At 36.5% G+C, this 12,680-nt stretch overlaps 1 protein-coding gene across 2 annotated transcripts in view; it reads left to right on the forward strand.

Annotated features, from left to right (window-relative positions):
- TBC1D8B (TBC1 domain family member 8B) overlaps nt 1–12,680 on the forward strand; it is a 63,601-nt gene that overhangs the window by 1,061 nt on the left and 49,860 nt on the right. The gene's annotated exons all lie outside the window — the stretch shown is intronic.

A 12,680-nucleotide genomic window follows, 5' to 3' on the forward strand; every position in this document is an offset into this window, starting at 1 on the left:
TGTAAGCCAACCTATGAAACCAGTGGAAGTTTTTAACTCTTGCCTCCGAATCCGTCCTGGCTTCAGTGATTTGATTTTGCAAATCCAGAACTGGCCCTGGGTCACGTGTTTAAAGCCTCCAGACAATTTGGAGACTTCTCGTCTGGGGCAGGGGCATTCAAACTTTTGGACACTGCTGGTAGGGGGACGCAGAGCTCTTTTTCGTGACCATTTGCAGTTTGGTATGGTGGCTTTGGAGTGGTGGACCAGACTTCCTTTAGGCAGCGTGATGTAGAGGGAAGAGGGAAGAGTAGGGAAATCTACATTTTAGCCCCATCCTCATCTCTTGTTGAATGGCATTCGACAGATACTTTGATTTATTACACATAAACGCCTGCTGTGTGCCACAGGGAATGCTAGTGTACGAAGACAGTTAAGATTCACTTTTCCGCCCTTGAATTGCTCTTGATCTGGATACGGGGGAGAGGGTCGGGTTAGGGGGAAGTAACCAGTAACCCAGGCAAATTGGACTTATAACCAGTAACTAGTAAATCAGGCAAATTCTAATTAGAACCAAATAACTGAAAGGTTGTGTAAAGATTGACGGAGGAGATGGCATTGCTCTTCCTCTTCTAGGAAATGGTGTCTACCTCATAGAGTTAAGAGGATGAAATGAAAGGTAATTGGTGCCAAATCAGTGCATGTTGTTAAGGTGGTGACAGATATGTGCCTTTATTTCCTCTTTTTTTCCAAGCCATCCCCAAGCTGGAGAGAATTCTGAGGTTCTACAGGAGTTTTTTTTTTTTAATTTTGCAAGGCTTGTTCATCTTATCTGGCTTCTAAAAAGTCCCCCTTGAAAATATGGCAACAAAAATTGCCTGGTTAAACTCACATTTGGTCATTTTCTGAGTTTTAAAAATTACAAGTGTTATTTTGTAGAGGAGACTTTCCATTTAATAGATGCATCTATTTTCCAAATTAAATTTGAGAATCAATGTTCATAATTACCCAGTGACATTATTTACCCTCTTTAGTCCATTAAGAACAACTCAGAGTACATTTAAAACATCTTACAGCCCTGTGTTACAGCATAATATTTTGGTTCCCCATAACTTTTCTTGACCAGAATTTTTATGGTGTTCTTGTCCACATTTACCAAGGAGGTATATTTCACTTTGTACAACTGTGTTCCTGAAAAATAATAGGTAAATCAGATTCTTGAGAATCAAACCACTGTAATGGAGTATGAAAGAGTTTACTTGTTGCAAATTTCCTGTAAATAATCATTCCTTTTTTTCTGTGTTTAGTTTTTCATTTCACATGTTTTCTTAAAACATAGACCTATTGCACCAGTTTCTCTATTCCACTCACTCCCATGTACTCTTCAAAAGCCCATATCTCTAGAATAAGAGATTTGTCTGCAGAAATAAACCAAGATTTCTACCACACATGTATGTTGAGAATAGCCATAGGCCCATATTGTGGTCAATGTTTATGTCTGCATGATTATTTTACCTGTGGTATTGTCAAGATGCTTGAAATTTCCACGAGTGCTGCCACTTTATTACATGTAAATTAAGCAAAATGGATCAGAAAGGAGCAGAGGTGTTTTTAAGGTTTGTTTGGTTCGTTTTGGTCCAGAATAAGTGTGTGCTGATTTTTATGACTGCTCAATTACTGTTTTTTTTTTTACTTAAAATTGTGAAGCCAAGAGCTCTGTTATGCTTTACACAAATCCACATTTGGATTACCTCTCACAGGAGTTTGGGTGCCAGCATAAGCTTGCCTTTGTCTGTTTTGCTTGCTGAAATCCAGTGTTATGTGCTACCCCTTTAAAAGATTCCTTTATACATTTTGTTTAATGAAGAAGAGATAATGACCATCTAGAAATGTTAATAGTTGTACTTTCTTTAAGATTTTATTTCTTTGCCATGTGATAATTGGCAATAACCACCAGCAATGTAATGACTTTAGCTGTGGACTTGGTAAAGTTAGTTGACTCTATTATTTTTCCTAAAAATGGAATTGGGGCAACAGAGAACCCTAGGGTGGTTGTAACAGGAGATTAACTTGTAAGTTAGAATTCCGAGGTCCTTTTCTAAATTTCTGAAACCCATTTAGTAGACATCTGGTAGATTACTTATCATTTGCCTATTTAATCTTAGTTTTCCTGGTTCACAGTAAGGTAGAATATCTTGTGGAAATTTTCATTATATGTAAAGGTTATTTTATAGATAAAGTGATTTTCTTTCATTTAGTGGAGTAATTCACCCTTCTGGACTTTTGCAGTTACCTTACATTATCCCTTGATCTTCCTGGCTGATAAGGGTAATGACTTTTCTATAGCATCTCAATTTAGCACCTGTCTTTATGTAATTGAAAATAATTTATGCATATTTGGCTCATTAAGCTCAAATCAACAATTTGCTTGGTAGTTGGGGTGCTGCATGAGTGGAGTTATGGGGCTACATTCTAGTGTGTCAGACTTAGGAAGATCTGCCAATCAGAAAGCTTTAATTCAGATCATTTGTTGAGAGTATCTGATTTTTGAATATTCCGTATCTGCATAGTGTAAGCAGGTTCTTGTGTGTTAGAATGATCATCTCCTTCAGTAGACCTTGTTTTGGGGTTGTAGAATGAGACTAAAGAGTAAACTTATTAAAATGGAGAAGTTTTAAGACATTCTGTTTCCCTATCTCTCTCCTCTTTCATCTTGGCACCATTACCTTGAAATTAAATCATATGTATGAACTAGAACATAATAATATCTTAAATGAGCTTTCCATTTCAAAATGTTTTATGATATTTATATAAACTTAAATCATGGTGGAAATGATTTGTCATAATTAAACACATACATAATAAGGTAGCTTTTAAAAGAACTTGTTAGTGACCGTCTCTCAAAAATATAAGGCTTTCTCTCCTTTTTCCCCACCCGCAACTCAAGTTGCCCAACTTTGAAAACATTCTCAATTAAGTTTTTCTTAGCAAAATATGCCTGCCATTCCATGTTCACAAAGGAACTGATAAAATTTTTGGTCTCCCAAGTACCTTATTACTGGAACCAGAGTGTCTAAATGGTGACCATGACATTTCATTTCAGATAAATATCAAATCCCTACCCACACACATATTGTAAATTAATAAATATCATTTTGACTTAATAGAAAATCCCATAGAGCAACCCCTAGGGAAAACAACCGTGAGATCATAACCTGAGCCAAGATGAAGAGTCAGACACTTAACTGACTGAGCCACCCAGGCGCCCTTACAGTGTTATATTAGTTTTAACGTATAATATAGTGATTCAGCAGTTTTATACATCACCCAGTGATCATCACAATAAGTGTACTCTTAATCCCCTTTATCTGTTTCACTCATCTTCCCCCAACCCCGGGCAATCACCCATTTGTTCTATATATTTAAGAATTGTGGGGTTTTTTTTGTTCATTTCTTTGTTAATTTGTTTTATTTTTTAAATTCCACATATGAGTAGAATTATATGGTATTTGTCTTTCTCTGGCTTATTCACTTAACATCAAACCCTCTAGATCCATCTATGTTGTTTTGAGTGAGAAAGGACAGTTTCATTGGAAGTCTTAAGATATGAAGGATGATCATTGTCACCACTTTTTCTTGGTAGTAGTGGAAGGATTATTGACTGCATACCTATAAGCCTCAGGGTTTTTTTGTTTCTTTGTTTGTTTTTTAAGATACCTGTTAATAACACTACTCTATTTTCCTTTCCCTTGCTTGCTGCTGGGGTCTTCCTTTCCTGAAACATAGACAGGAAACTTCTGCTACTCCACTTCAACTTAGGGGCATGAATCTTCAATTCTCATGGGAAGAGGGTTGTTTTTTTTTTTTTTTTTTTTTTTTTTATTAAGGTATTGGAGATTTATTATATAAGTAGGAAACTAGTATTAATTGCTGTCAAGCAGATTTCATTCTAATGAAACAACAAGACTATAAAGTGATGACCCTGAACAACCTTCATTTTTCAAAACCTCCCACAAAGCTGACCTTTCTCATTCAAAGAGATCTTTAAAAGTAATTTTTTACTTGATTTTGCATGGGTCAGAATGTTCCAGGTAGGGAACAGAACACAGTGTAATTTGCCCTTCCCAGAGGTTACCCTATGGGATTTTCTTTTTAATAAGTCAGCTACAAACCAGCATCCACAAATATATCAGTATACCACTGAGTTCAGTGATTCCACTTGCATTATTAACCCGACTTTGTTTGTCTTCCCTGATTTTTTAATATTTTTTTCTGCCTCTATTCAACTCTAATTGTTTTATAAAGGCCTCGTTTCCTCATCTGTAAAATGGTAACAAAACTTATCTTCCCCACCTCATGTCATTGTTATGTGAGTCTCATGAGTTTTTGAAACTTGTGAGCAATGATATAAACATCTGATATTCATTTATCTATTAATGAAGTACCATTTTCTGTACTTGAAGGCCAAAGGAGGACCTATATTTATACCATTTTCCCTAATAATTACTTTTCCCATGTTGTATATAGAAATTAATTTGGAATAGCAACATTGAATATGTCCAATTTGCAATCATACTACTACAAAAGTAAAACACTGACAGTTATTCAATAATATTGGTATGAGAGTGATTATGCATTTATGATTTATAACCAGAATGGCGTACAAGTATTAGAATAAAATATCACAACAGCATTTTATTTTGATCTATGATTGCCCAAAACCTGGAAGTTCTTCAACAGCACTTCTACAGATATAAGCATCACTTATTGTCTTACTGAGTGGTATTGAAGAATACATTTAGTACTCTTTAGTCATCTTAGTTGTATTTTTCAAAACATGATACTTCAAGTAGAAATGATTCAGCTGGTAAAAACATGTTTCTAGTGGACAGTTGTGGAAGGACTATGGATGTAAGGTAAGCCAAAAATTAATAATAAATGGCACTATAATGTTTACCCTGTGGCAGTACAGCTATGGCTTGGATTTTAAATTACCTTTACGTTAGAAAATCTGCCCAGTTTTCGACCTTTTGCTGTTGCTGTATAAGCACAAAAGGTAAGAATAAATCCTGTATGTGATTGTACAGGATACATTCATTTAACAGATACTTACCAAGTACTTTCTAAAAACCAAGCACTGTTTTAGGTGCTAGAGATAACAGCAAGTGAACAAAATAAAATCTTTATTCTCCTTGGGCTGACATTCTAGTTGGCAGAGCCAAATTCACAAATAAGACATTGCAGGTGGTGTTAAGCCATATGAAGAAAAATAAAGTAAGCTACAGTGATAGAGAGGGGAGGGGTTGGTGTTTTAGATAAATTTGGTCTGGGAAGGCTTCTTTAAGGTAACCTATGAGCAGGGACCAGAGGGACTAGAACATATGAAGCCAAACAGATATTTGGAGACAGAACAAATGTATATAATTCTTTCTAGGAGTTTTGCTGTGAAGGGAACCAGAAATGGGGTAGCAGTTAGCTACTGTCCTGGGTGGAAACAAATGGGGTGGTAGCTAGCTACTGTCCTGGGTGTTGGGTATACAATAGCGAATAAAACAAATAGTTCCTACCCTCACAGAGTTTATAACTTAGTAGGATAAACAGGTAATAAACAAGTAAGCAAACAAATATATAATTACTGAGGTAGTCAGCAATAATATCAGCCTGGTTTTGGTGACTTATAGTCATGAATGAGGGGTATTTGAAACCCTCAAAACAATTTTCCAAGGCCAGATCTGGTGTAAAGTATGCGTATGAGATGCCCTGTTAAATGATACAAAGATTTCCTAAAAGCAGCAATTAATAACCATAGGTGGTGTTCTGGTGGCATAATTCCAGTGTGGCATCTGAGGAACATCTTGTCAAAAACCAGTTTGTATTGTTTTTTGAATTAAATCACCCATCTATGAGAACTAATAATATCTGGGATGTGGATTGGTAGAGAGAAATGAGGAGGACATTTTCAGCAGGACAAATAATTTGATAGTGTAAAAGCAAAAGATGGCAGTCGGGGACACAGCAAGTATTCCAGATTCATTTATCTGTGGTTGGAAATATGAGACTCAAGATATAATGCCCTTAGCAACTAGAAAAGGTTGTTGAAACATAATGCCCTCATCTCTAGAATAGGAAAACCTGAGATAGAAAATTAAAGGTACTTGAGAATTAAATCTTTGTTGTTTTTTTATCTCCACTCTTCTTTCTACCCCAGTCTAAATGGTCTTTTTTCTTCCCTTACTCCATTATAAAGAAGTGAAGTTTTAAAACAAGGGATAATCACATTTGTTGATTTTTTATCATTGTATTAGTTGTCCTTTTGTTTTATACTAACCAAGATAATGGTCAGCTTCAGGTCTTCTAAATAATGTTTTTAAAGTGCTGTACTGTTTATGAGTTTATTCATTTGCTGCCATGCTTGTTGCTTTGCATCTAGGAATTCAGATGTTGTATTGTCTTTAATTTTTTGAGGGCTACTCTTTTTTTGTATATTGATGTCTTAAAGTGTAAGAAAGTGCTGTAAATAAAGATGGTAACACTTCTCACATTTCCCTATGTTTTAATCTTGAGAAATGTAGTTCCGTTTGATTGATAATTCATGCATTCTTTTTCCCCACATGACATTATAGTCTGTCATTTGTGATATCAGTTACTTCCCTATACAAATTTTGAAATCCTTTAATGAACAAAGATTTTGGTTGAGAAAGGAAATGAGTGTTTACATATACCTAGTTTTCAAGTAAATGTCTTTAAAAGAATGCAGGGAGAGGGAAAATAGGACAAAGAAGAGTTACTTTTATTAATTTTCCAAAGCTCTTAGTATAAGGTTGGCAGCTTTCAAAATGCCAACTGTGGCTATTGGATTATTCTAAAATAAGCATTCACAGTCCCGTTTTAACGACTTAGATCTGGTAGCAAAAGCAATAGAATCAAGAATACCCACAACCTCTACTGAAAACACTACTTTCTCCTATTTGAATGTATTTCCTACTAAGTGTGTTGGCCGTTTACTAGTTTGGTCATTAACATTTAATGAAGTTGAGATTATAAAAAATTCAGTAAAGGAGTACTTGTTTGGCTTTGTAAACATGGCAATTTATGACAAGATACAGAATCCACTATAAAGTTCTAGCAATCATTTCTATGGCCAAAATTTATAACCAGACATTTTACTTAGAATGGAAATAAATCTTGCTTGTAATTAAGAAGTTCATTTAAATGACTCTTCTGCCACTAAAGCAGTGTTGCCTTACACAGTGCCCTAAATCTAGTTTACAAGCAGAAAGAGACACTTGTCAAACTGAAGTGTACTAAATTAGTACATTGGTGATGAGTACTGTCTCCAAGCTGTGGCTGTTTTAATAGTGTCTCCAACATTCAGCCCTTGGGGGGGGGGGGGGTTCCTACCTATTTGTCATTGACCTAATACAAAAGAGAAATGTATACCGAATTTGCAAGTGTCTAAAAATTGAAAGGGACAATTAATACCATAGGTCAGTTATCTCAGCATTGGCTGTGTGTTATATTTAACCAAGAACCTTTTAAAATAAACTAAATGAGGGGCACCTGGGTGGCTCAGTTGGTTGAGCATCCGACTTCGGCCCAGGTCATGATATCACAGCTCGTGGGTTAGAGCCCCGCGTCAGGCTCTGTGCTGACAGCTCAGAGCCTGGAGCCTGCTTCGGATTCTGTGCCTCCCTCTCTCTCTGCCCCTAACTCACTCGCATTCTGTCTCTGTCTCTCTCAAAAATAAATAAACATTAAAAACAAAAATTGTAGGGGCGCCTGGGTGGCGCAGTCGGTTAAGCGTCCGACTTCAGCCAGGTCACGATCTCGCGGTCCGTGAGTTCGAGCCCCGCGTCGGGCTCTGGGCTGATGGCTCAGAGCCTGGAGCCTGTTTCCGATTCTGTGTCTCCCTCTCTCTCTGCCCCTCCCCCGTTCATACTCTGTCTCTCTCTGTCCCAAAAATAAATAAATGTTGAAAAAAAAAAAAAATTAAAAAAAAAAAAAAAAAAAAAAAACAAAAATTGTAAAAAAACTAAATGACTTCAGGAAGGGATAAATGACAGAAGATTGACGAAATGTTCATAATTATTGAAATTAAGTGATAGGCACACAGAAGTGTCAATATATTATTTTCTCTATTTTTGTACATTTGAAAATTTTTATGATCTAAAGTTAAGGGGAAAAATAGAGTACCCAGGCCATATCTCAGATAAATTGAATTAGAATCTCTTGGCTTTAGTAGTTTCAAAACTTGAGCTTGAGTAGTTTCAAATACTCCTCCAAATGAATCCAGTTAGAAGTTTTCGTTGAGAATCATGGTCATAGAAAATAAAAATCAAGATTCGGAAAGATCTGGACAAGTTAGAATGCTCAGTTGACATTAGTGGGATAAAATTTAACATGGATAAATGTAAATTGCATTTAGGTTATTTTTTTAAAAAATCACCTGTACAGGACAGAGACTATCTAGGTTGGTGCTTATATTTGTAAAAAAGATCAAAGTAGATTAGTTGGTCACAAGCTTAATATAATAAGATGTAGTGGCTTAAAAAGTTAGTATGATCTTAGACTGCATTAATAGAACCATGGAGCCCACAGTATAAGAAACCTGCATTTGTTCAGACCATATCTGGCATTCAGGTTTGAATGGCACATTTTATAAGAAACTTTGAGATATAGGTATGTTAAGAGAATGGTAGAAGAAAAAATAAGAGGCCCAGACAATCTCATAAAACAAACAATGGAAAGAACTAGGAATATTTTAAGCTAGGAGAAGAATAAGCAAGGGGAGACAAGATAGTTATGATATCTGAAGACCCATCGTGTTGAATAAAGTATATGTTTTGCATTGCCCCAAATGCTACAGGGAAATAGCATTTATTTATCCTGAGAAGCACCTTCCTTTTTCCTTTTTAAAAGTGTATAAGAAGTAGGCTTATTTTTTTTATCTGAAAGGTTAAATATTCATTGTAAAAGTTTCCAAAAAAAATACAGGTATAAAGTAAAATAATGATCACCCATCATCCTGCTGCCCAGAGATAACTACTATAAACTAGGATGACCTAGCTTATTTGTGGGGCCCAGTGCAAAATGAAAATTCAGAGCTCTTTGTTCAAAAATGAAGAATTTCAAGACAGTGACAGCATAGCATTTAACTAAGCAGGGGCCCTTTTGAGCATGGGGCCCTATGGACAGGTCACAAGCCCATAAAGCTAGTCCTGACTGTAACATTTGGATATATAAATCCTTTCATATTTTAGAAAGGACTTTGCAGTTAATGGAGAGTCCCACCAAAGCTATAGGCTGCCTTGGGAGATGTAAACTTTCTGGAGTTATAAAGGAGTAAGCCAGGCTTTCTATCAGAGATACTATGGAGTGGATGAATTTGCTAGAGTTTGGACTAGGCAACCTATTAGGATATTTTTCATCTCAGTGGTGCTATTATCTCTGTCCAGCTAAAAAGAACTAGTTTGTTGGGGCACCTGGGTGGTTCAGTTGGTTGAGCATCCTACTCTTGATTTCAGCTCAGGTCATGGTCTTGCAGTTTTAAGAACGTGCTGCATGCGGGCTTGTGCAGAGCATGGAGACTACTTGGGATTCTCTCTCTCCCTCTCTCTCTGCCCCTCCCTGGCTCATGCTCACGGTCTCACTCTCTCTCTCAAAATAAATAAGTAAACAAAAAAAATATATAATTGGTTTGTGAACAATAATCATTACCTGAAAATAGCCTATTTTTGAAAAATGGTAGAACCTTGCTTTTTTGTTATCATCCTATGCCATTTAATAAAAAGTATTATGATGGTGAATATCCTTAGGAAGTTTGGTGTTACTTGTATGGCTGGGTGCCATCAAAACCCCATAGACATTTACGAGGGTCTGGAGCAGTGGTACCTTACTCAATATAGACATTCAAAGGATGATTTGAACTTCTTTATATTTTTAAATCTCTTGTTCTGTCATGTAGCTGACAGTGTCTGTTTTCTTCCCAATTTACTATAACTGTAGAAGTTCCCATGTGTAGTCTGATTCATGACCTTGGATGTTCAGGCTGTCAGATAATAAACCTGTGTGTACATAGAAAAGTAACCCCAAGTTATCTGCTTGTTTTCTTGTACTTTTACAACCCAGACATTAGCACATATTAAATCCTAATTGACTTGCTGGGACTTGATGATGATTATAGCTTAATGAGGTGGGTTTCCCAGGTGACTAAAAATGTATTGTAGCACTAGCTTCCAAATTATTTGTTGTATAGTTTTATGCTGATTTAATGCACTTACAAAAATGGAACAGTTTCCTTTCTACATAGTGTAAGGCACTTATAATGCAAATATTTCTGCTGCTGCTGCAAAAAATGACCTTTCTTGCCAGTGATTTTGACTGGTTTGTCCCCAGTCTCACACTTTCCATCAGAATTAATCATTACTGTGTTACTCAGAATGATTATGCTGGCCTCTCCTTTCTTTCCTGCCTCCTCACACATCCACATTCCACCCACTATTTTTCAGTTGAGCCAAACTATTTTTAAAAATTTTTTTTTGATACTTATTTTTTGAGAGAGACAGAGTGTGAGTGGGGGAGGGGCAGAGAGAGGAGACAGAATCCGAAGCAGGCTCCAGGCTCTGAGCTGTCAGCACAGAGCCTGATGCAGGGCTCAAACTCACAGACCATGAGATCATGACCTGAGCAAAAGTCAGATGCCTAACCAACTGAGCCACCCAGGCGCCCCAAGCCAAACTTTTTTTTTTAAACCAGTTTGCTCTTTCTCCCATTGTTTTTTTTTTTTTTTAGCATGGTATTTTTTTATTTGTTTATTTTGTGAGAGATAGAGAGAGAAAGACAGAGAGGAGGGGAGGGGCGGAGGGAGAGAGAATCCCAAGCACACTCTATGCTGTCAGCACAGAGCCTGCTCTGGGACTCAGTCTGGGACTGAGATCATGGCCTGAGCCGAAATCAAGATTTGGATGCTCAACCAACTGAGCCACCCAGGTGTCCCTCTCCTATTCTTCTAATACTACTTTTTCTAGTGTGTGTACACAAGGAAATAGAATTTCAGCTAGTTTTATTTAAAATGTGGTAAGTGATGAATCATGAAAATCTACTCCTGAAGCCAAGAGCATGCTGTATACACTATATATACACTGTATTCAGCTAACTTGACAATAAATTGTCTTTTTTTAAAAATGTGGTAAAAGCAAAATAAATGATTTCCTCACAAATTCGAAAATCATTTTTTGAGGGGCGCCTGGGTGGCGCAGTCGGTTAAGCGTCCGACTTCAGCCAGGTCACGATCTCACGGTCTGTGAGTTCGAGCCCCGCGTCGGGCTCTGGGCTGATGGCTCAGAGCCTGGAGCCTGTTTCCGATTCTGTGTCTCCCTCTCTCTCTGCCCCTCCCCCGTTCATGCTCTGTCTCTCTCTGTCCCAAAAATAAAAAATAAACGTTGAAAAAAAAATTAAAAAAAAAAAAAAAAGAAAATCATTTTTTGAAATTTTTAGAATTTAAATTCTTAGAAGGCAAATCTAGCAGCTAAACCAGTGCTGTTTATATTTTTATTTTTATTTTTTGTTTTATTTTATATTTGAGACAGAGACAGAGAGTGAGCAGGGGAGGTGCAGAGAGAAGGAATCTGAAACAAGCTCCAGACTCTGAACTGTTAGCACAGAGCCCTGTGTGGGGCTTGAACTCAGGAGCAGTGAGATCATGACCTGAGCCAAAGTCAGACACTTAATTGACTGAGCCACCCAGGCACCCCAAACCAATGCTGTTTAATATATGCTTTTATTTAAACTTATAATACCTTTATTTTGACAATTTTGTCACATTGTTATTTGTATATTTATATACATAGAGATTCATATACTTGACTTTGTTTTTCAGCCTGAAGATATTTACCTCTTGTGGTTCTTTTACTTCACTCTTTTACCTTTCTTTTGAATATCTTCACTTTCTGGTCTTCAACCTGAGAACATTCTCCTTTGTTCCATTTCCTTAATAATTTCAATCATATTGCTCTGAAGAGGCTATCTGCAATGTTTAGCTCCTACTTTTTTTCTTTATCCTTGATCTCTTAGCCAAATCTAATTTCTCACAGTCCCCTTTTCAGGCTGAAAGTGATAGAATTATTTATTTCTTTTATCTACAAACCCTTTAGGAATTTTGTCATTATTAGGTGAAATACAGTAATTTCCTCTGTCTCTCCTCATTCCCATTCTCTCTTCCCCAGTACCCCCTCTTTCAGAATATTTGTCTGGATTTTCTTATTTCTACTTCTTAAGTCTTCAATTCATACCAGATTTTTTGATATCAGATGACTTTTCTCTCTATAATCTGTACCTGTTGCCATTGCCAAAATCTTCCTTGATAGTTTACCCCCACTATCAAATAGTTTACCCTCTGTCAGATTAATTGATATGCTGCATTTGTGACCCCTATTTTTACTTTTTATTGATTCTTACATTCATTCTCTTACCCTTTCCTTTCAGCTGAGCAGATGTCTAGCTTTTTATTCTATCTCCTAATCTTCTAATTTACCTCCCTCAATGCTTATAATAAATAACTTCCTACCACACATCTGCCAACCTACCTATATTCTCATTCAAAGCTTGCTTGAAATCTTAACTCCTTTTAAGTGGGTAAAGATAGGAAAATAGCAAAAAGCCTATTTTACAATTGATTTAAATTTTTCCCCAAAAATCTGTAT

This window comes from Leopardus geoffroyi, chromosome X (genome assembly GCF_018350155.1).
Source record: "Leopardus geoffroyi isolate Oge1 chromosome X, O.geoffroyi_Oge1_pat1.0, whole genome shotgun sequence".
In the NCBI taxonomy this organism is placed as follows: domain Eukaryota; kingdom Metazoa; phylum Chordata; class Mammalia; order Carnivora; family Felidae; genus Leopardus; species Leopardus geoffroyi.